Below are 26,045 nucleotides of genomic sequence, written 5' to 3'. Positions count from 1 at the left end.
CGCTCTCTCTTTTTCTCTTCCTTTACCCTCTCTCTTTAACCCCAACTGGTCAAGGCAGACGGCCATCCTCCAGGAGTCTGGGTCTGCTCGGGGTTTCTGCTGTTAAAGGGAAGTTTTTCCTTGCCACTGTCACCAGTCACAAGTGTTTACTCCTGGAGGATTCTGTTGGGTTTCTGTAAATTGGCTTAGAGTCTGGTTTTGACCTGGTTTTGGTCTGGTTTATATGTAAAGTGTCATGAGATAACTTTTGTTATGATTTGGCACTATATAAATAAAATTTGATTTGACAGTGAATATGTACTGCAAAACTGTAGGGGGTGCTGGGAAAAATGCTACAAAACCAGCGAAAAGAACCAAAACCAGCGAAGAAGAACCAAAACAGTAAAATGTTGCCTTGTTCCCTTTAACCCTATAATGCTGAATGTGTCATATTTGATACACGTTTTGAAGTCCTCTACATGATCAGTATGATATTTTTTTCATGAAAAACATGATGTATACAATTAGATAAATGCAATAAATGGATAATCCATCAGGGGGGAGGAATTCTTTCACCAGAGGCCTTTCCATTGATACTACAAGATTATCATTAATGAGGAAGGAGGCAGAACTTTGCCAGTTTTGAAAAGGAATTACTAATTTGTCAGACAGGTTTGTGTTTTATTATGTTTCTGTTTGTTACAAATATATATATATATTTGTGCATTGAGACCTGATGTATCAAATATGATACAAAATTGAAATGCATAGATGGAAATTTATATTTGAAAAAAAATTTTTGGGGTTGTTCAGAAGGACCAATAAAGGCTCCACTTTCAAAATAACTGGAATTTTCTGTCAATGAGGCTTTACAGGGTTAAAAGAGCCAAAACTGGTACCCCAATCACATTGAAAATACTGTAGAGCGTAGTATCCCCTCTGCCTACCCCCAGACTAGAGGTTGCCAGATCCAGCATGAGCGTCTACTACAAGGAGCTACCACAGCAAACGACGAGTCCTACACTATGTGTTAATCGTCTGTTAATTATGTTCATCACGTTGGGCCCTTGGTACAAGAAAGTCAGTGGTACCAATCTGTCGGAGCTGAGGGGTGTGTGTGTGTGTGTGTGTGTGTGTAACGGTCTGTGATTGTTGCAGCGAGGGGGCTAGTAGTCCATGATTGTCGGAGTGGGGGTAGTAGCGGTCTGTGATTGTCGGGGGGGGGGGGGGGGGGGGGGGGCATTGTTCTGTGATTGTCAGAGCGGTTCAAAGTGAAAGTGAAGATACTTTACTCTTCCTCTAACTCTCCAGGCCCACTCCACTGCTGTATGGGCCCCTGGAAATGCTGGACCCCATGAATTGTCATGTTTAACCTCCCCCCACAACGGTGCCCCAGTTTGGGAATCTTAACGAGGCCTTTTAGGTTTAGTAATGTGAGACATTTGTGATCAGAAATGTTCCTAGCTGCAATTCAGTGGGAAACTGATGCTGAAACGCTATGGACTTTGTGTGGGAGATAGGTGATGAGTGGAGCATCAGACCAAAACACAAAATGACACATAAACATTACTTATGGGCTGACACTTAGCTTTTCAAATGTGAATATGTTGTCTGGACTACTACTGTCAGTGATGTCAGTATTTGAAATGAACATAATTCCTTAATGTCTGGTGACATTCAGGGCCATTTATGATTATGGGAATATAATCTTACATACGGCACCTTTAACACTATTAAACTGAGTTGTTCAAGTGATGTCACTCCAAAATCAAGGAAAATAATGGCGGTCCCCAAAAACCATTGTTTATCCTCATCATACAGTTAAATAGCGACATGAAAAACATGCTTAATGACATTGTGGTTTATTTATTTATTTTTTTCCTTTTTTTAACACACAAACAAAACAGATTTGGTGTCTTAATTAATTTTGCACATTCTAGCGCAGGTAAAAATTGCTTTTTCTCTGTAAAATAAATTATGCTGTGGTGTAGAAAAAAATGTAACAGCATTCAGGTTATGACTGTGGTATTTCACGCATAGATTCTACTTTTGATAATCAAACATCAGCTTTTAGATGATATCTCATTTTAATTCCTGAATGTCAGTAACAGTTCTAAGATCCTAAATGCAATCTTACGTTGAGCTTTCTATTTTTTTTTATCAAACAATTAAAACTTACATAAGGGTTTTTAATAGTCTCGTAAGCTGAGTTCATGCTTTCCTGCTTATGTACAGCTTGCAGCACATATAACCTGTTCTGTTGTGGTCTGCTTCCCTCTAGTGGAGATTTTAAGAATTGTTTTAGCAGCTGCAGCTGGGGTTTACAAGATTTTAACCCATCCTGACATGAAGCAGAATAAGGTTCACTGCTTTTTCAATATGAAGTTTATCTTCACTAGGGGTTATCTAAATAGAATCAAAGCAAAACACTGAATTACAATAATAAAATTTGCTCTTATACAATCCATCATCTAAGAGTAAAATCCTGAATAGTCAAGAATTTTTTTGGTAATTTTTATGTTATATGAATGAATGAATGAATGAATTAACATATTATTCCAATTAAAACCCAATATTCAAAGATTCTACATTCAATAGAATAAAAATACCACAGCTATGTTTAAAATGTTCACTCTGCACCTTTATGTGTTTGAAATTTATTAAAATCCCTTTTGTTCTGACAGATATATCAGTTTGAGTTGTTATATCCTGGCTAGCATTGTAAATATATAATTTCATACATTATCACCTGTCTACTGACATGGCAAATCCAATGTGCTGATGGATTAATATGTAACTCAGAACAATGATTGGTCATAAAATACAATGGTGTATATTAATAATAAAGACAGATTTATTTAAAGAAGTCATACACAAACATCAAATAAGTAATGAATCAATGTATTTTAAAAGACAAAGTTTTATTTTATATGACCATTACATCCTGTCAAGTTAATTTTTTTTTTTTTTTTTTTTACAAATATATGTGGGATATTCAGTAACAGTGTTGTGCTCTTTTACAGAATTATGCAGGATTTTTTCTCTCATTTGTTCCTCCTCCCTTGTTTGTTCCACTTTCTTTATCCGAGGTGCTGTTTGCTCCGTCTGCAGATCCTCCAGCTGTAAAATGCACAGCCTTTATGCTGGAAAAGTGACAGTAAATACTAGGTGAGGCTTGCAAATGTTAATACTGATGATGTGTGTAAGCATGAGGAGCATGCTTTTGATTTTGCAGAGGTGACATTAGAAAAAAGGGCTGTTACATCTAATGCTTCACGGCTTTAGTGATGGAAATTTGATTTAAATGTAGCATGTTTTCAGTCCACCTACTCTGCTGTTAATAGACTGATCAGAAATGTACTTGATTTATTGTGTTTGTCATGCTTCATCAAAAGGTGTTAGAAAAAGGCATTTTTCTGTTGTGGCATCAACTTTTCTGATGTAATCACTGCACACAAACACAAGATTAATCTGGATGAGGCAAATATTTATGAGTAACTGGAGAAGACAAAACAGGTACCACAAATACAAGTGTATCCTTACCTGACATCACTTCAGAATCGGTACTATGCTAGAAAGTGATCAAAACCAAACATTTCTTATGAAGCTGCAAATGTATAAATAAGCAAATAAAATATGACAAACTGTGGCAGTGTTTTACCAAGGGGGAGGACGTTTTCTCAAAGTATCCAGGCATGACCATGTTGCGGCCGGCCGATACTGCCCCACCACAAACAGCTTATTGCCATCAGTGGCCACGCCCACACCCACCTCAGTGGTTTTTCCACACCATGAGTGAAATGACCTGAAGGAAGAAAACACAAGGATATTCTCAACGTTAACTCACCTATAAATATTTAAATAATAATAAAATAATAATATATAATAATAATAATTATTATATATTATTAATAATAATAATAATAATATAATATAATATAATATTATTATTATATAATAATAATAATAATAATAATAATAATAATAATAATAAATTGCATTTATAAAGCACTTTTCATTTAACACGATCTCGAAGTGCTACGGAGACAAGAAAGTATAAAATAAATTACTACATTAAACTAAAATACTTTGTGTAAAACAAAACATCATGGTGGGCCATAAAAAGCCTGTCTAAACCAGTGTTTACCAGTGTTTCCACTGAATCCTGGGTTGCTCCAGCTGTAATCTTTGATCTCACTATACCACGAATCAACAGCCTCTTTCCCTAAAATATGACAGAAGAGAAAGCAAAAAATCACAATCTCTTCACACTGTGAACACGGTGTTGTTTCTTTAAGTTTTATGTCTATAGTCTGGTTGCAAATTCTTAAGCAACAGTGCAAATTATGACAAATGTAGAACATGGAACCTGATAAACTGGATTAACTGCATAGTGGTTGGCATAAAAAACATTATTACTATTGCTCACCTGTAGGATTCAGAGTTTCTGAGCTCCAGCTGGAAAATACATTCTCTCCATCCTTTGTGTCACTGTGTTGCAGGGTATTGATTTGCAGCATGTGATCAGCCCATTTCTGAGCTGCAGCATTCAGCTCTTCGTTGTATTTTACTGGCGGAGCACTATGCTTCGCCCTGTATGCGTTGTGGGTGTCCAGGAACTCCTTCTTAAAGCTCTCATCTGCAGAGTTAAAAGAGGCATTATTGATTAATAAGCCTTTAGCGCCTGAAGGAAGTGTCTTTCAAAGTAATTGTAGGGAGCTGAGCTTCTGCTCCAGACAAGACAAACCATGACCTGTAGTAAAAATGTTTGTCTTTAGTGGAAGAAAAAATGCACTAACCTGCCATTGTGTTTGTAGTTAATGCTGGAATAGAATTAGAGCAAAAAATGATCAACAAAAATAGACTCTGGGGATTAAAATATTAGGAAAATGTCTAAAAATCCAGAAATACTTGAACAAAAAAGCCAAAAAAAAAAAAAAAGTAAAGTCAAAAGATAAACTAATCAGGTAATAAGTAATAATATGGAGCTCTTACCTTCAGCTCAGGTCTGTAGGAATGTCCTGTAAAGATACTTTGTCTTGTATTTATATGCTTCAGCTCTCATCCCTGTCTGTAGGAGGAGACACTCAGGCCATGCCCCTGACCAGGCTGCACACAACATAATCCAGCATGCAGCAAAAATAGAAGGCGTTTTTCTGGTTTTTGGTATTTATGTTTGGAACTGATCCCTCCAGTAATTACACCAGGCAGTGCAAAGGCATGTCATTGCGATGTAGTGTCGCGGTAAGCACTTGTTAAGTATCTTCCAGACACAGGACAGGTACCACAAACACACCCTCAGGTGGTTGGTTTACTGATGGAGCAAACAAAGTCCTGATTTAGAACAACTAACACCTGACTTCTCTTCAGTGTCAGAAATCACAACTGAAAGTGAATACTTCTGTTTTCTGAGTAAAGTACTGATTTCTTCCTTCCATCTGACTGGTTTTAATTAGTTAAAACCCAAATTAAACACAGAGAAACAGAAGACTTCAAAAGCACATGGGTTCATTAGTTCACCATATAAAACACTGCTGCAACAACCCTAAAGCCTACTGTACCACAAATCCAGAAACGTCTGTGATGGATTCTGCTCCCAAAAGTTTTACTGTGCACTCTAAAGAGTCAAAACATCAGTAGTTGTGGTGTAAGTAAAGAAGTACTATATTTAGACAGAGATTTACTACAGTGAGGCTTCAACATGCTTTACGCTAAAAGAAATTTCATTAGAAAGTGCATAAATAACACTAACAAAAAAATCACAATATAAATAATCATAATATACAGTACTGTGCAAAAGTCTTAGGTGGCCTTTAGATTTGCTGTTTTTGCAGCATTGAAATGAACATGCATATTTGTTCCCAGTCTCTTTCTTCAGATATTGAAAATTTAGTTTTTATGCTGTACATACTTTACTGTAATATGTACCACAGTGAAAACAAAAGTTTCAGTGAAAAAAACAACTTCTATAAATGCGAAGCACACCAACCCGATTTCCCACGGTCGGACATTGTCAGGCAGTCTGGCGAGGTCAGTGACATGAGTCTGTTTGGTGAATTCTGTGCAACTGGCCGTTGTTAATGCCGTCGCCAGTTTTTTTGGCCAATCCAACATGTGTAATCGGCCACTACCAGTCGTTCAGTCTGACCAATCTGATTGGTGGAGGGACAGCCCTTGACTAGTGAATCAGTGAAGGAGAAGTTTCCATGTGAATACAGCTATGCCAAGGTACTTCACACTATTATTGTCCTTTGTAATTGGCCATTCACTGCTCATATCATATCTTAATGAGTGCCAGTCAGTGTTGCCTATGGACTTCATTCATTCCATGAAATGAACACAGTTAACATTGTTAGCATAGTGCAATTTCTCCTTAGTTTTCATCTGCAACATCTTTCTTCCAGAAGAAGCCCGAGAGCTGACAATGCCAGTATCTTTATTACAGCTGTAGTGTATTGTTTATTGTGAAAGGAACCGGAAGGAGAGAACTTCCTGTATGTAAAAGACGTTGAACAGCCTGAAGTGCATGCTGAAAGTATAATAAATGATCAAGTCGTTACTACTCGAAAACTCAGTCATCCTGTTGAGTTATTGATATAATACCAAACATTACACTAGCCATCGTTCAATGAGTACAACAACAAAACCCTTCTTGACTACTCAACACTCTCGCTGACAATAACTGATGACGGTGAGCTCTGTGTTTAGAGAGATGATCCATCATTTTCGGCTTACGTCTTGTGCAAGCGCAGAAAGTACGCTGAAATCAGTAGTTGCTTTGATGTGTTCTTCACACTTTTTTGACCATGTCGGCGAGACGAGAGCCAACTGATTGTCAGGCTACCTTTTCTGGCCATGATCAGCAGTCGGGTTGGTGTGTCTTTGCCTTAAACCAAAGTGGTCATATTTAGTGTGACCTTCCTTTTACACTTAACACGTCATTAATCCTTTTATTCAGACATGAAATTTTTGGCATTCACCTTCAGATTTTTTATTCCAGATATCATTTGACACATGCCAGATGTTTCTAACAGTTTTTGTTGTTTCTGGTCATGGAGTCAGGGGTCACACTTAAATACTGACTTTAACCTTTAGAACCCATTTAGTTCTGTTTTTGTGTGTCTTTGAAGGCTGTGCACATATTCCTGTATTGTGTAGATACTTCATTTAGCAGACAGGAGCAGTTTTTACCTGCCTAACTAGTTTTGGCTACTTCCTGTAGCTTTCTTCAGAAGTGTCACATGATGTTGCAGTGGCGTGTCTTGTAGGCTGCTCAGGAGGATTTGCCTGACAGGGCTTGCACCCCCTGCTGTCTGACACCTTCTCCAGGACCGCATCCCAGGTGTGTGATAAAGTGTATGCACTGTTCATTGTCCCATAAAGCCTCAACATCAGAAACCAAATGTGGACTGACAATGCACATAGCATTGCTGAAAAAGCACGGATGGCCCAGGTCAAAGAGAAGATACATTGCATAACAAGTAAGATCACACAAATCAACACGGAAACAGAAGACAGCTGGTCTTTCACACAAATGTTCCAGATAGCAGCCGCAACAACAGATTATATCTGTATATAAATACAGGGCCAGTATCGCTGATATCAATACCGATACGATATGATACATTTCAATAATTAAGGTGGATGCATCATCAAATTGCTAAATGTCAATTAATTTTCATGACCTTGAAGTGTTTTGTGATGTTTCTTTTTTTTTATAGTTTAAACCCAGGACAGAATTAGGGCAAAGTTTATAAGTAAATAGAAAATACTTTATTATCAAAATAAGTCTTTTTCAGAAACAATATCAATCATTCAATCAATCACTCAAATTTTATTTATATAGCGCCAAATCATGACACTTTACATATCGAGCCGGTCGAAACCAGACTCTAAGCAAATTTACAGACACCCAACAGAATCCTCCAGGAGCAAACGCTTGGTGACAGTGGAAGGAAAATCTTCCTTTGAATAGGCAGAAACCTGGGCAGATCCTGACTCCTGGAGAATGGACATCTGCCTTGACCAGTTGGGGTGAAAGAGGGAGGGTTAAGGAGGAGGAGAGAGAAAAGAGAGATAGAGAGAGACTGGGGGAGAAGGGGGGAAGTAGGGGGAGACACATGGATGCAATGATGCACAGATAACTGAAGTAGAACTGTCAAAAGTAGAATCAGCTGGTGTTTATGTATGAAAGTGTGTGTCTGTAACTATTTAGTGTACCATTGCCTGTCTTGGCCAGGACACTCTTGGAAAAGAGATTTTTAATCTCAATGAGGTTTTCCTGGTTAAATAAATGTAATATAAATAAATAACCAGAACAAAGGTCCATGACTATTAATACTACTATATAAGTATTAACAGTGGATATACAACTACAACAGTTAGTAAGAATAATAGAAACCTGTGCCATCTATGGAACTATATGATAAACACTATCACAACCATATGGATAAGTGAGTGATGGACTATGAAGGCAGGACGGTAGAACAGCAACAAAACTATTTTTAATCTTTTCCCCATACATTGTCATGTCTGGAATTTTTTTTCTTAAATAACAAAGTGATCACGGAAAACAAATTAAAACAAATTATTTTTTTCAGGTAGTGTTCAGAAACTGCATGCAAAATTAAATCAAAATTATCTGTACCTTATAGCCATTTACAAATTATTCAGCTTGCTGTTATCTCATTTTCGGCCTAAAATACAACCCAAACGGCACACTGCTCTTCCATACCCATTCTTCTGCTCCATGTCTCAGTCTGTGCATGCGTTGTGCGTGTACTGGTGGTGGGGCGCACCCTGATCCAGCGGCTTGCTTATTTTGCTTTGCGCTGCCGGTCACGTGAAGGCACAACATCGAAACACACGAGGGGGGGAAGAGAAGCAAAGTGTGCCTGCTCAGTGCTAAGACAGACGGACGAGCCTGCGACCTGGCTGTCGTCTCTTTGACTAAACTGCAGCAACTGCGTAAAGAGAAAAACTGAAAACTAAAGTATCAACCTCACCACACTAGTATCAATCTGATACCGACACCGACTTGTATCGATACTATCGTTATTTGGATCAATCCACCACCTCTAGTTTTTTGCAAAGGGCTTTTTTTATCCTTTTGGTTTTTGCGCACAAATATTTACATTTTGTTTTTGTTTTTTTTATTTTCGTGTATACAATGTGCAAATAAATAACTGGAGTCTCCCTTATTGATTTAATGACAAGAGTAACACAAAACTTTCCCGTTGAGTGATAATGATTAAAAATCAGTGTTGGGCAGTAGTGTCGCTACTTGTAGCGAAGCTAGCAACCTTACTACAGTTTTCAGTAGCTTGGCGGTAACGTCACTATTTCCTGAATCAAGTAACGTTTCAGTAGCTTAACTCTTTTTATTGATCAAGTAGAGTAGTAACGACCACATACGCTATTTTTTATATGTCTTAACACAGTGGAAAAGCAGTTTGTAGACTAGAAAATGTAATTATTATAATCCACAACGCAAGCACTCAAGACTGTTCGGAACAGGCACACACACCGTCTGCACAGGATTCACTATAAAACATACGTTTCGCCCAGAGTGTCTTACTGGAACGTCGTCGTGCACATTCTTGGAAGCGCCGTGCCCGCACTTGTGGACCACTGAGAAAACTCTGAGCAGTGATGGAGCTTTTCCCAACTTCCTGTTCTCTGACATCCTCCTGCGTCGTTGCTGGCGGTACCAGTGAACGGACAGCAGATAGGGTATGGAGAGGACCAGGCACATCATGCGGGGCTGAGTTTTCATGGTGGAGCTGGAGATGAGACCCACACCTGGTCTCACCTGGAGCACCTGTCAGATGACGGCGTCCACTTGAATGCAGAGGGAACTGGAGTTGTGCTGAACATCTGATGGTTATTGGCTGAGGTGTGTGGACGATGATCACCACAAAGGCTCTTTTCAGAGCCGCCAAACCCACAGAGCAAAGAGCATTACAGCTGGATTCCCTCTTAAAAATAACTTAGATTTTTGCTAAATAAACTCAACCAGACTGCTCACTGTGGCAATATTTTTTTTCCAAATAAAAATAGGAAATGTGCAATTATCTTACAACTATGACAATAAAGTTACTTTTTTTAGAACAACAAACAAATTTTGGTACCAAAGATGAACATGTGACCAATATCAGTGGGTCAGTGAGCCTGTTTCCATTGGACATCTGAGAACATTAAAGCCCAAACTGTCCAAACTTGTCCAAAACACAAACATGTCCCATGTGTCTTTTCCAGTCCAGTCCTTGTCCATTGTCCAAACCTAAACTCTTTGTCTAGTCTAGTGACAGATCACCATGGCAGTAGATTGGTTTGGTGGATGTCCATAAAATGAGTCCAGGGTGCTCCAAACATCAAACATTAGTTCCACCTGATACATGTTCTAACCTGAAGAACAAAAAAAAAATCCAGGACTGATCCCATGACCCCCCTGAAAGACTTCACACTCCCCAGTTTGACAAACACTAAAGGAACCAGTTTGTCAGTGGTGTAGTGGTCCCTGGCGAAGTGGGTATACTCTCAATTTTTGCTTTCTTTTTTTTTTTTTTTTTTTTTTTTTTTTTAAAGTAGTCCAGAAAAACACGTTTTAGAAACAGTGACATGTCAGACTACTCTATTTACTGTAGTTTACCAAAACATTCGTCAGTAGTATTTCCTCACTATTGTAAAATGATCCTGACTTAATCATGAGCAGTTTGTAGGTTTACTGATCACACAAACAGCTGCATGAATGTAAATGTATTCAACATGAGGTGAACATAGGGTTACAGTTGTTTTTTGAACCTTTGTTTAAATAAAATTCTTAAATCTGAAGTTGACAATGCATCCTTGTTCATATTTCACCTTAAATAAATCATTCTCTTCCACACATCAAAGCCAGTCAGATAAACTCAAAAGTGCACTGTCCACGATGTCCATGATGTGTGTGACGCAGGACGTAGAGCCCCACCCATGGGTGAAACGCCTGGTTTTTAGTGAGTCCCCTGCCTGCACAGCCATCCAAAGTATTCTGTTTACTGCCCTCCACTTCCACGTGACTTTGAACTCCAATTGGACCGTAGTGTGCATTGTTAACTACCTGGTCTGCAGATGTCAGTATTTGGTCAGTAATTTTTGGTCTTTAATTATAGTTACTCTGGCATATTGATAACCCAATGGAATTGACTTTGCATGTATTTGGTAATTTAAACATGTAGTTTCTTATGATTATTGCCATGTTAAGTTGGCACAACTTAAAGTAGCTTCACATGTAGTGAGCTACTTCTGCGGTGTTTGTGTAACTTAGCTTGCTACATTTGACTGAGTGGTAACTTCTGTGTAGTGAAGCTTCATTCATGGCAGAGTAACTGGTAGCTTAACTCATTACATTTTCCAAGTAGCTTGCCCAACACTGATTAAAATAGTCTTCAGGTCTTTAAAATATTCAGCAGAGGTATGTATTTGTCCATGATCGGTTGTAAAACATGTTGTAGTTTTATAACAGAAATGTTGGAGGAGACTGACAGACCCTTGGTGACAGAGGAATGTGGAAGAGGAAGGCCTGGTCTGATTTGCATGTTGCACACACAGACTGGTTTGTTTTGACATGTTTCAGGTCATTATTTTTAATGTCTCATTCTATGTAAAGATTCTCACTTTGTGTGTAAGACAAGAAACCTTTTTATTATAATGTACTTAAGGATGATGATGGATTTAAAATGAAACAGAGGGCCTTAAGTGACAGTAAGGTGAATCTAAACCCAGTAGAAGCCTTGGGGGAACAGGGAGTTGTTACTCTGTAAGATAATGATACCTTTGAGAGCTGTATTGTGCAACACTGCTCCCACTGTCTATAATTTTCAACTTTCTCTTTATTCTGATCCTTATTTATTTATTCCTTGATCCAATCAAAGTCCTAGTTTTTCATCCGTGTTAAGGTTTAAAGCCCATTATTGCTCATTAAGTGCAGCAGTTTATGGATGAACACTAACATTTTTCTAAACAGGTATTTTACTCTTTTTGTACACTTGACCTTCATTTTACAAAATTTCCCTGTCCACATGACAACACAAAAATGACTCCAAACTGGTCCAAACATACTGGATCATACTGGACATAGCAGACACAGAGGTTTTAGTCATGAAGGTGAAACAGCGGCAACAAGTTTAGTTACAAACTTGCATTACCTTAAATCTTCCATTCATATCTAAGACTCTGGAGAAAATAGTAGCCAATCAGTTCTGTGACTTCCCTCAAGCCAACAGTCTATTGGAGAATTTCCAGTCAGGTTTTAGGGAAATCATAGTACAGAAACGGCACTGGTCAGAGTTACCAATGACCCCCTAACTACTTCAGTTAAGGGTCTTGTTTCTGTACTGGTTTTGTTCGACCTTAGAGTGGCTTTCGACACTGTTGACCATCAGATTCTCCTGCAACCACTGGAACAATCAATTGGTATTAAAGGATCAGCATTAATGTGGTATAAATCCTATAAGCACCTCAAAACTGTACTTATGCATTCAAACATGTAAATAAAATGGTACTTATCTGTTTTATACCACTGTTTACAACATAATAAGTTATTATCAGTTCCCAAAACAGTGGTGCTCGGATAATGAATGACAACAGATCAAAACACAGTAAACCTGATATATCCTCATATCACCCTAAACCAGTGGTTCCCAACCTTTTTTGGCTCGTGACCCCATTTTAACATAACAAATTTCTGGTGACCCCAGACATTCAAAATTAATTTGTTTTTGATCATGTAATAGTTTGCTATACTATGTTGCAACTAAATGTTAATTTTAGATAGCATTTAAGCTATATAATGTATATAATGCACCTATTTGGTGTCTACTTTTCAGTCTCTCTTGGAGATGTCTTTGCGGGGCCAGGCAGGCGAAGAAATCGTCTCTGTTCAGTCTGGTTGTCTGACTGTGACTGCACTCAGTCACATAATCAGGTCAATCAAGATATGCCCTCTCAGATATTATATCCCACATTTTATTTGAAGTTGATTTTTATTAGGAAAAGTGTGGTGTTAAAAAATTAAAAAAAACGTATTTTATTACTATTTTTTTTATTTCTTTTTTTTTTTTATCAATTACTAGAAATTTCAGGCGACCCCATTCAAATTCCAGGTGAATCCACATGGGGTCCTGACCCCAAGGTTAAAAACACTACCCTAAATTGTGTCAAAACATGAGACATCTAGGTTACATAACGAGTACAGTCATATGTTTAACATTGTGTAATGGTACACAAAATTCTTGGTTCGGTATGTCTTTGGTTTTGAAAACCACGGTTCGGTCTTTTTCGGTTCTGTACGGGAAGAAAGAAAACCCCTCAAAATGTCTTTAATGCATTTATTATGAATAATTGAACATTTTTCCCCCAATTTTTGGAGACTAGAATATAGAAAAACAGAAATAATATAATTCTGCTATCAATCAAATAGAAAATAAACTAAATAAAATATTACTAAATGTGTTTTAAACATTAGTATTGCACTTTTCCCTGAAAGGTAGTTTTGAACAAACAACAAAAATCTAATCACAGTTTTGTCAGTTCACATTCTGCATAAAAATAACAAAAAAATTCCACATGAAGTGCCACATTAACAAGAGGGCAAACTAGTATTCTCTTTTAAGTAATTTAAGAGCAACATTGACAACAAAATTAACCAAATTATTTATTTTAGGACAGCGACAAACATAGACAAAGTGTTTAGGCCACTTTGTGTATTTGTGTGTGTGTGTGTGTGTGTGTATTTGTGTGTGTGTGTGCAGAGTGTGATTTGTCAAAAACAGAGGTGTTTTTTTTTTTTTTTTTTTTTTTTTTTTTTTGTCGGAGAGGGGGTGGGGAGGGCAGTTATATACGTAGGGGTGTGCGGTCCATAACTAACGTAACTAACGCTGGCATGAAACGAAAGTGAAACTTTACATACTTTAAATGTCCAGCTCCCAGGTTCTATTCCTCTATTATACAGCCTGTGTGTGTGTGTGAGAGAGAGAGAGACAAACAGAGAGAGAGAGCAAGTGTAAGTGTTTGAGAACTACTGTGCATAGGCGGTAAACAATGTTCGTCTTATCAATGTCTCTTTCCGTGTTGTTGCCTCTCACTGGGAACCCAAAGTGATCCCAAACAGGGGACTGTAACGATGGCAGAGGGTCTTCAATCTCTTCCTTCCGGGTTCACATCATATTTGTTGTTTTTTTAACCTTATGACAGCTGATATTTCGTATTTCAGGTCAATGTGCACTCCTTCAATATATCTGTGTGGAACTTGCTTGATTTTAAAGCTCCGCATCAAACACCGTCTTTCTTCCTTTTTCTTTTTGTCAACATACTGTGCTGTTTCGGTACAGCTGTGTACCGAACCGAACAGGTGTGTACCGAAACGGTTTGGTCCGGTATGTGTACCATTACAGGCCTAATATTTAACACAGGAGACACATTTCCATTGTGTTTATAATCTAACCTGTTCGTCTCTTTATGTTCAGATTTGCATGCAAAAGTATTTTGACAGTGTTCGCGAAACCACATCAATGAATCAGCCAACACTATTAATTACAGTTAACGTCAGACTATGAACCACATTGACCACAGACAGAGACAGTGTGTCTGTGTCTGTCTTTCACATAATTACTCTCCTGATTTGACAGATTCAGTAACTACTACAAACACTTGATGATGATTAAGGTGTTATGATGTTTAGTACGCAAAGTGATGCCAGTGCGATGGAGGAACCGGTCATAACCTGAAGCTGCAGACCCGGACTGTCCTGACATTCATGCAGTCGATACTGGCCTGCAGCTTTGTTTCGTAGACTGTTGAGGACGCACAGGGCTCCCTGAACACACAATCCAATTCATCTCAGTCATACAAACTAGTATTTATTAACTGTTTTGAGCTTTGTGTTTATTGATACTCACATGAAATGTGTTGCTCCTGTTAACGACAGCTGTTTGACCCAGAACCATAGTGGTAAAGTCTTATCAGCAAATAAACACCAATAGATAGAACTCACAAATGGGCGTTGTAAAGTAAATATACAGAACATTAGGATGTAGTTATACCTATTGCTGGCATTGTGACAAGATACGTGGACACACAGCAACAGCATACACACATTTATCTTAAATAATTCTAATATTTTTTTAACACCTTCAAAATTAAAATGAATACATTGGATTTTCGGCCATTTAAGCAAAGCCTCTGAAGCATGTATAATCTATGTTTTTGGTTTTTTTTGTTTTTTTAGTCAAATATTCCAATAGAAACTAGCTTTGTGATGTTGTTTTTGACTTTGTGCTGAACAGATTAGATGAATCTGTCCAGACACGTCAGTTTTTTGGATACAAAGATTGACAAAGATAATTAAAGATAATTAGATTAACTAAAATGTTTGTTTCCAAATGTCAAACCAATAGTTATGTGTTTTTATCTGTTGATTTATACTCCAGCACCTGGTCCAATGATGTAAAAAAAACAGCTCCTTTTGTACAGGTGCTCCACAGGTGAAGTTGACCAATCAGCGCAGACTTTTGAGGATGAGAAACACATAAATATGCCAAAGTAATTAGCAATCCTTGGGGTCAAAGGTCAGAGTGCACCATAGTTTAGACTTCAGTGAAGAAAAATCCCAGGTTAATGTTGAATCCAAAGGGAAAAGACCAGTCTTGTCCCGCCTCCCTGTACACTAAACAGGTACAGAGGATGGCTTCATCAGTTCTTAACAATGACTCCCATCCTTTATGAGGCAAATTTCAGCTCCTTTCCTCTGGACCAGTGTTTCTCAAACTGCAGGGCGGGCCCTCCCTGGGGGGGGGGGGGGGGGGGGCAAAGGCTTTCCAGGGGGGGCATGGGATCATTCCTAGGTGTTTTGTTTTTTTTTCCTTCAGGTTAGAACATGTATCAGGTGGAACTAATGTTTTAGCGTTGGAGCACCCTGGACTCATTTTAGGGACATACAACAAACTACTGCCATAGTGATCTGTCATTAGACTAGACCAAGAGTTTAGGTTTGGACAATGGATTGGACTGGAAAAGAAAAATGTGCAATGTTTCTGGTTTTGCACAGTTTGTACAGATTGCACTTTAATGTTCTGAGATGTGCAACGGAAACAGGCTAATTGCAGCCACTGATATCGTTAAAATGTTCATCGTTGTTACCAAAATTTGTTTGTTGTTCTACAAAAAAATTTACCTTATTGTCATAATTGTAAGATAATTACACATTTCCTATTTTTAATTGGAAAAATAATGTCTCAGGGAGCAGTTTTGTTGAGGTCATTTATATTGTTCAATCAAAAATCGAAGTTATTTTTAATTTGCACAACAAATTATTCAAGGAAAAGAAAAAAGTATTCTAACGATATTGATGTTTCTTTCAATAAAAGTTATAATTGCACCACAGGTACAATGTTGTTGGGGTTGAGGGGGGTTTGGAGATTTTTCGTGCTCCAAAGGGGGGCCTGACAGAAAAGATTCAGAACCACTGCTCTGGATGGAAATTCTTAGTCCCAAGGTACAGGACACAGCGTTATAAAAATAGCTTTGTTCCTGTCGCCGTCACTGAGCTCAATAAAAAATAGTGACATTGCACTTTACTTACTTATTTAGTTATTTGTTCTATTTCTTTGCCCTATTTATTATTATTGTGACTTCAAATTTTAAATTTTTTTTTTTAAATTTTATGTTCTTATCCTGGTTTTTATCCTGGATTGTTTTTATCCCTTCTGGTTTTTATTGTGTTTTATTGCATCTTGTTTTTATTTATTTGATCTTATTTATTTTATTCTTTTACTTATCCATGCTGCTACACTGATGAATGGTGGAACACTGAGCACTTTTTGTCCTGTCTCTTTGTCCTGTCTGTAAGTGTGATCAAGTGCCTGTCTTGCATGTTCAATGTATGTGTCGTTGTAATGCCAAGGCAATCACCTAGACTGCAAAACAAATCTACCTACGGATATAAATAAAGTAACCTTGACCTTGACCTTGAAGAGACATCACAGGTGTTTAATGGGCAGCTGTTTGGTTGTGTCTGTTATAATGTAATGAGGCTTACACTGTCGGGGGCCTACAGCAATGGTATATCCCTGAAGTACCCCCAATCCAATCATCTGATGTGTAAAAATCTATCCACAACAATTAGACAATAGATATGAACTCAGTTGGAGCTACATTGACCTGATAGTGACAGACTAATGGTCAGAGACCCAATTTTTCCCACAAAACTCCTCATATTGAATGAAAATGACACCATATGAAGAGTGGATGGTAGCCAGAAAGTGGACATTTGTAAGACAATCAATATGAACCAGTGGCGGCTGCTCGTCTTTTAGAGAGGGGCGCCTCATTGTCGGCTTACTTAAAAAAAAAAATTGTCAAGTTATTTAAACATAAATTCGGCCGTCCGTTCCTTTTTAAGAAAATGGTCAGTGACGTTATCGTACCAAGTAAACAAGAAAACGTTGAAATTATGTAAAATTGAAACAAGGAAGTACAATGAGTATGTTTTATTTACAGTGCAAGAAATGAACAAGTAGTGGTTTCGTAGTAGTTTCTCTCTCGATTTCACAGCAGAATGCATGACGGTATTAAACTGAACTCTGTCAAGTGAAGGAGTATATCTCAAAATAGCTGTCAATCAAATGAGATTCAGCCTTTTGACTGATCCTCCAATAAGCATGTGGAAGCTCAGTGTCCAGCCCAGCTGAGGTCCACCCACAGCTCCATTCACCCCCAGAGACGTTGAGTGTCCAGGGGCGAGACAACATCGTTGCATTTATCCAATTACTGTCCAGTTTTGAGGCAATGAAAAAAGCTGTTCCATCAAGTCCCATTGAAGTGAATGGACGCTGAGCGTCTACGGGCAAATGCACTGACCATAGATCGTATGAGAAAACAGCACAACAAGGAATGTATGAGAAGTTAACAACATCGAGTCCGTTGATTTGTGATAAAGTTGATTCTGAACGAACTCGTCTTTGAGATGAACATGTTCTAACACATTTGTAGTCAATGAAGTGTCAACACAACTGTACATATTTGACCATTTAATTTTCGTAATTTTAGGGGAAGCCGAGTTTGCCTTGCAGTCTTTGAGAAATCGCCTCTGATATGAACCAATTTTTTTATCTCAATCAGCCTATTATTGCTTGATTTATGTCCAAATATATATATATATATATATATATATATATATATATATATATATATATATATATATGTATATGTATTTTTTTTTACACTTATGTAACCCTGGTGATAAAACCGCGTATATACTCCTTTAATTCATGTCTGCCTCCGGTGAGTGAGAGTATAATCTCGTGTTGTTTCATTTGTTCTCGCGAGATGGTCACATGGGCCGTGTGACCAATCAGCGTTGGCGTTGGGGACGTCATTCGGTCCCGTGGTGGGGGTGTAGTCAATCGCGCCCAGTCACGTGACGGGGGTGTAACCAGCCACTGCTCTATATACATTGTGACGGCCCCTGCTTGGGTGTCTGAGAGTGTGCTTGGTGGTGATGTCATTCTGTGTTCTCTCTTGAGGTGATCAGCTGAGACATCATAGTGATTGGGAGCACCTGGGCCCGGTGTTCCTAAGGACCATAAAAGTGCCAGATCCAGCGTGGCACTGCTCTCTCTCTCTCCTGCCGACCAGCACCTTTTGTCTGATTTACTTTTTGTTTCTTTCAGCCACACAACCTTACACCTATACTATCCACACATCCACATGCACACCACTGATAGTACTGACGTACACACCTCATATTTATTGTAAACTTTGGTTATTTTGCGTTATGCTTTAATAAATATTTTGCATTAAGTTAGCACTGTGTATTTCTCCCATCTTTTTGTCATGGCCTAGAGCCGGGTTATGACAACATGCGGTTGACAATCTCTCAGGTGTAGCGGAGACGCCACGCACGCAGCACGCTGAAGGTTGGTTTGAATCCATCTTTCACTTATGCTTTCACTGCAAATGAGTTAACATTCCGTGTATACATTGTGGTATTTAGGAGCCCGACCACCAACTCGACCAAAGTGACCCGAGCCGCGTTAACTGGACCAGTATGACCGGAGTTATCACCCAAATTGGTGTGATGCTGTGCTAGCTTAGCTGCGCTAGCTTAGCTGCGCTAGCTTAGCTGTGGCTAATTAATTCATATGGTGTGGTTAGTTGGTGATTTTGCTGCCGTTTCCACACAAGGGTTCTTCAACCTTAATGTCCATGCCTGTTTAATTTGACTTATGATACAAACTCGTCGGGTGGCTGGGCGCACCCTTAGGGATAGGGTGAGGAGCTCAGTTACCAGGGAGGAGCTCGGAGTAGAGCCGCTGCTCCTCCACATCGAGAGGGGCCAGCTGAGGTGGCTCGGGCATCTGTTTAGGATGCCTCCTGGACGCCTCCCTGGGGAGGTGTTCCGGGCATGTCCCGCTGGGAGGAGGCTTCGGGGAAGACCTAGGTCACATTGGAGAAACTATGTCTCTCGACTGGCCTGGGAATGCCTTGGGGTCCCCCCGGAAGAGCTGGAGGAGGTGTCTGGGGAGAGGGAAGTCTGGGCATCCCTGCTAAGACTGCTGCCCCACGACCCGGCCCCGGATAAGCGGTGGATAATGGATGGATTGATGGATATGAACTTATTTATTGTATTACTGATATGAACAAATGATATTGTGCATTTATTTTCATTACTCAACTGTGTTAATGATTTGATTAATGCTTGAGTTGAAGATTAATTGTTTATTTATTTTCATGACCTAATTAATGGTATTAACAATCTGATTAATACATAAATGGATATTGCCTTTATTTTCATTACTTAATAGTATTTATGATTTGATTAATGAATGGATCCGTGATTAATTAATTTTGAATATTATTTATTTTAAAATATGATTAATGTACATTCATTGAATGATTGAATGCATTATTGATTGATTGATTGATTGAATTTGATTTAGTAGTTAATACAGCTGATGATATATGGTGTGCACACTGGATTTAACCTGTTGCTTGTTTAGTAATTGAATCCTGGTTTCTATACAGGCCAGGTTGTTCTGATAATTCTGTTGATGGCGAGCTAATGAACCACGCTTTGAGCCTAGCCCGTGACTTCAATGTTTGCACTTACCCAGTGCGAAGAACCCCCATACTGCATCCTGCTGTTGGCTGGTAGGAGGGCTCCTTCAGCCCGCACCCTTTTTCGCATTCATACTCAACATACTCACTCATTGCCCACTTCCAAAAGCTTTCTCCTTTCAACAAAAACTCTGCTGCCATACCCAGATCCATGGACTCCTCTTCATAAAATCCCAGTGTGGGTTTTTGAACAGTACAAACTTTATGTTTGGGGACTCTCAAATCAGTTGGGAATATGGTGTTGCATTTTTGTACAAATTGAACCACTGCAGCTTTGTTTCATTTGTTTATTCATCACTGCACTGTTTGTTATATGCTGCTGTTCTTATTTATTTCCTCAATACATGGTACCTATTTAAACGCAACCCTCAGCCCCTGTTTCTCTCTCTCTCCTTGAGTCAATCCTAGACTTCTGATTCGCACTAGCCTATAATTATTATATATTAATTACAAATTAATTATTAACTAATTACAAATCGTAATTGCACATATGCTACACTTAGTTTTTATTAGTTATATTATCATTTTGTCATACAGAACATAACAAACAACAATCTGCAACAGGTAATAGCCACAATCTAAATGTAATGATAATTTAGGCTGCAGTTATGAAATAGCAATCAAGTTACCTAATTAATTTAATTTATAGAGCAGCAGTTCATATAGCATTTCACAGGACTATGAGACACATAGTTACACATTAAATTACACATTTATTGTATCTAAAATAAACTAATCCATTTGCGCCATCTTATGATGTAAAATTCACCTTGCAGCCTCAACAGAAATCTTAATCTCTCCATTTTGTGAATTTCATCAACAATTTTCAACCAGTCCTCCAGCACCAGTGGATCAAGTTGAAGCTATTTTCGAGTGATTGTTTTTTTTTTTTGCTGCAGCACCAAAGATTTTTAGAAGGTATTTATCACTTACTGTTGAATCATCAGGAAGATCTCCTAACAGTAGTAAAAAACAGATTTTCGACTAAAGTGCCCCCGTTTGGATGACTTATAATACTCATAGAGATGCTGAAATCAATAGGGTTCTTCCACTGAGGGTCCACTATGATCGTCATCAAGGGAGAAGAAATTCAACCAAATCTGTCTTACTTATACCAAGGATATCGGGCGGTGGCAGATCGGATGTCATATAAAATGGAACACCTACATTTGTGGGTCTTGAGGTGAAAAATTTCAGGTGTAAATGTAAAATGTATTTTACTGTCGTGGTTTTACATTTAAGTCAAAAATATCTTTAAAATGCTATTTTTTCATGTTAATGACCACATATATATTAAATGATTCTCCGGAACATGTATTATAGTTTATTAGAGCACTGATAAAGATGGCACACACCAGATGTGAACTGAAGTATGTAAATGATACTAAAATAAGAGAAAAGTTTTACTCTTCAACTAAAAGTGAGTTACTTAAAACCTAAAGTTCACATGGTAGCGTCACTGTTTAGTGATGGATGACATGAACCTGTGGGAAAGGTTGAACATCTACAAGGTATGTAGCAGCACCACCTAAACGAGACAAGCAGCAAGTAAATTATATCATGTATGTTGTAAATAGCAGGGTGTTTTTACTGGAGTCTGAGAATGTGTTTGATATTTTAAGTGCTTAGGCTGACAGCTGATTCCCTTTAACTGGTAAAAGCTGCAAAACAGGCAACAAGTCCAGCCACGTATCACCTCCTGTTTGGATCAATGCATTCTGTCGGTTCGATGTGACTCCAGCTCTGAAGTCATAACGCCTTGCTTCAGGGAAACATCAAAAAGATAATGTCAGAAAATGATTACAACTCTTAGATTTCAGGTGGAAAAATACTGGTTTCTCCTTCATGTAGCTGTCATTGGTCTGTGGCTCAGGAGGTGGAGTGGGTTATCCAATAATTGAAGGGCTGGTGGTTCAAATCCCCCTCTGTCCTAGTCATGTCCTGCTGTGTCCTTGAGCAAGGCACATCATCCACCTGCCTCCAGTGTCCCTCGCACTGGTGTATGAATGTGTGTGTTTTTGGTGGTAGTGGGTGGGGTCATTTGGCATGGACTGGCAGTCACGCTTCCATCAGCCTGCTCCAGAGCAGCTGTGGACACAAATGTAAGGCTCAACGACCCGATCCCTGGATACAGAGTCTGGCTCTTGGGACATGGAATGTCACTTCGCTGGGGAGAAGGAGCTGGAGCTTGTGAGGGAGGTTGAGAGGTACCGTCTAGATATAGTCAGGCTCACCTCCACACACAGCTTGTTCTCTGGAACCCACCCCCTCAAGAGGGGCTGGACTCTCCACTTCTCTGGAGTTACCCACGGTGAGAGGCGGCAGGCTGGTGTGGGCTTGCTCATAGCCCCATAGCTCAGCCGTCATGTGTTGGAGTTCACCTCGGTGAACAAGAGGGTTGCCTACCAGCGCCTTTGGGTCGGGGATAGGCGCCTCACTGTTGTCAGCTGAGGTGGCTCGGGCATCTGTTTCAGATGCCGCCTGGACACCTCCCTGGGGATGTGTTCCGGGCATGTCCTGCCCGGAACATGGCTCCGGGCTCCAGGTTTTAGGCTCCCCGGAGGCCTCGGGGAAGACCTAGGACACGCTGGAGAGACTATGTCTCTCAGCTGGCCTGGGAACACCTTGGGGTCCCCCCAGAAGAGCAGGAGGAGGTGTCTGGGGAGAGGGAAGTCTGGGCATCCCTGCTTAGACTGTTACCCTGGCGAAACGGCCCCAGATAAGCAAAGACATTGGATGGATGGATGGATAGATGGATGGATGGATGGAAGGAGTATTTATACACTGGTGTATTTCATCACTTAGAAAAACATGCCTTATACTTGCATATTTTACCTTTAATTTATGTTGATATGGTGCAAAGTTCTTCCATCTGTCCAAATCAAATCCCATGAAACTCAAGGTGATTAAATGTAATGTTTATTCCTGTTTGCTTGTTTTCAACAAATAAAGCTATATTTACGTTTTTTTTTTTCACTTGGTTCGTGAAAATCCCAGTGAAAGTCAGTTTAATGCTTGTTCTTGTGAGTTTTACCAAAAAGACATAAATGGTTGATTAAAACCTTTAGACGCAAAATTAAATTTCTGAGCACAGTCAGTTTTGTTGGATTAGCACTTGGACAAAAAAAAAGCTGTTACATCACATGTAATTGTTTTAAAGCAGTGATATTTAGCTTTTTTAAATGGAATTATACGTTTTAAAACATTTCTCTTTGGTTGATGTAGATCAACTGTAAATGCTATGCTTGGGTCTGAATTCTTCATTAATTCAACTCCCCAGATCCATCTTCAACCCTATTTCTGAGTAATAACACCAGAAAGGTGGTTTTGAGCGGTGGCCCTTTAAATGCACATGAGTCACTTCACGCCCCAGTCCCTCCAGGTTGTTGACTGTGCTGCTCTATCCTGTTCAACTAACAAGTGAACATTTTAGGTAATCGGCTCGAAGTTTGGACATATTTTCAATATGGACTACAACCGCTGCTGCTGACAAACAATTATGGCGTACTCGAAGAAATGTTTGTTGAAGTCTTGACCTTATATGTGCAAATGTCACGACATAACTAGTTATAGATGTAACAAATTAAGAAGGAATTAAAATGGGTTTAGAAATCCACTCGATTTTTGCCAAAATGAACATGAAGATAGCTTTGCAGCACCTGGAAGGTTCAAATCCAAACTTTTTGAACTATTAGGGTCCAAATACACAAATAAATGTACCAAAGACTAATAAAAGTGGGTTTAGATAAATATGACCCCTTTAATTGCGCCTTCAAATATGTGATTTAAAAAGATTTAAAATATTAATGAGTGCAGCTGCCTGTCTTAATTGTGTAGGCCTTGTTTTTCTCATTAGCAGCTGTCACGTTCATTTGGGCCTCTGGCTAGTACAAAGTGATCAGAATGAATGTAATCACTGTATGCTAACTTTGCAATAAAAGTATTAACTACTCATCAACTGTTAGAGAACTTTTTTATAAACGTATAATTGATTTTATATGTTTCCCTCCTACTTGTTAAACAAAAACTAATGGTTCACAGGTTAAACCACAGGTGTCAAACATGCGGCCCGGGGGCCAATTCCATCCCGCCACAGGGTCCAGTCTGGCCCGTGGGATTAATTTGTGAAATGCAAAAATTACAAAAAAGATATTAATCATTTTAGTTTAAGTTCCACATTCAGACCAATTTAATCTCAAGTGGGTCGGATCAGTAAAATACTATCATAATAACTTATAAATGCAACTCCAAATGTTTCTCTTCTAAATGTAAACATTTTTATGTCATTTTACTGTATTTACACTAAAACAAACTATCATTTCACACGCACAAAAAAAAAACACACGAATAACCTGAACAAATATGAAAAACTTGAAATGTCTGAAATGTAAGTTTACCAATATTCTGCCTCTTTATTAAATGTTTCATGTATTTGTTGATCCACTGTGATCTGTAAGTTGTAATGTACATGTGTAAATGATAAACTGAGACATAATATTGTTAAAATTGTACTTAGTTTTCTTAAGAATTTCAGTTTGTTCATGTTATTCACATTGTTTTAAAGGATAGTTGGTTGATGTAAACATTTTCATCATATAATTTTACTTTTTTCGCTCTAAAACATAGAAGAAAATTTGGAGTTAACATTATTTATATATTATTATGTTATTATTTCACTGGTCCAGCCCATTTCAGATCAAATTTGGCTTAATGTGGCCCCTGAACTAAAATGAGTTTGACACCCCTGGGTTAAACGTACCGTAAATTGTGGCCTTTCAGCCTGTTTTTCAGACAACGAGATGCTCCTATGATTTCTTTGTTATATTATTTATCATATATGTTTTGTGCCACTTCATACTGCTACTCTGCTACATGTTGGAGACATGTATACGATGGCGTATTAGGGCCACATAAGAAAATAAAAACGCTTGTCACTACGAGAATAAGTCGTTAATTATGGAGAATAAAGTCGTAGTTTTAAAAAACTCATTTAACGAGAATAAAGTCATTACTTTATGAGAATAAAGTCATTATTTAATGAGAATAAAGTCGTAGTTTTATGAGATTAAAATTGTAATATTTTGAAAATTCGACAGAATTTCCAGTTTTACAGCGAACGCAACAAGTGAAGTGCAACCTTCACTTCTGTTGGACTCAAAAACTTGGAGTAGAATCCTCACAGTTTCTTCAGAAACATCAAACCCTACAGCTCTGGTGTAACCACTGATAGCCCTGCAGCTGACCTCTTCATCAATTTCTCCTCCACAAAAGAGGCAATTTGCTACAAATCAGTTTGGTTCTTACAACAAACCCAAACTTGTGCAAACTCGCTTCAAAGTCCTTAGACTAATGATAATGTGTTGATGCATGGGTAGACTCAGTATTTGGCCTTTGTGCGTAAACCCCAAATGAAAGCATAACTTCACAAAACGTTCTAAGTTCTCCATTATTCAGTGAGTGGGTACGACTTTATTCTCGAACTATAACGACTCGTAAAATAATGAGTTTTTTAAAAGCTACGACTTTATTCTCATAATTAATGACTTTATTCTCGAAATACGACTTTATTCTCGTTAAATAATGAGTTTTTTAAAACTACGACTTTATTGTCATTAAATAATGACTTTATTCTTGTTGATTAACGACTTTATTCTCATTAAATAATGCATTTTTTAAAACTATGACTTTATTCTCATTAAATGACTTTATTTTCGTTAATTAATGACTTAATTCTCGTTAAATGAGTTTTTTTAGAACAACGACTTTATTCTTATTAAATAATGACTTTATTCTCGTTAATTAATGACTTTATTCTTGTTAAATAATGAGTTTTTTAAAACTACGACTTTATTCTCGTCAATTAATGACTTTATTCTCAATAATTAATGACTTTATTCTTGTAGTGACAAGCG

General features: G+C 38.3%; 1 pseudogene; it reads right to left on the bottom strand.

Annotated features, from left to right (window-relative positions):
* Window positions 1–2,935: 2,935 nt before the first annotated feature.
* Window positions 2,936–5,003, bottom strand: LOC115426428 (Golgi-associated plant pathogenesis-related protein 1-like; annotated as a pseudogene).
* Between the last annotated feature and the right edge of the window lie 21,042 nt (window positions 5,004–26,045).

The sequence above is a fragment of the Sphaeramia orbicularis genome, chromosome 9 (genome assembly GCF_902148855.1).
Source record: "Sphaeramia orbicularis chromosome 9, fSphaOr1.1, whole genome shotgun sequence".
NCBI classification, from domain to species: Eukaryota; Metazoa; Chordata; class Actinopteri; order Kurtiformes; family Apogonidae; genus Sphaeramia; species Sphaeramia orbicularis.
Note: the sequence above shows the minus strand (reverse complement) of the source record. Positions and strands in the feature narration are given on the sequence as shown.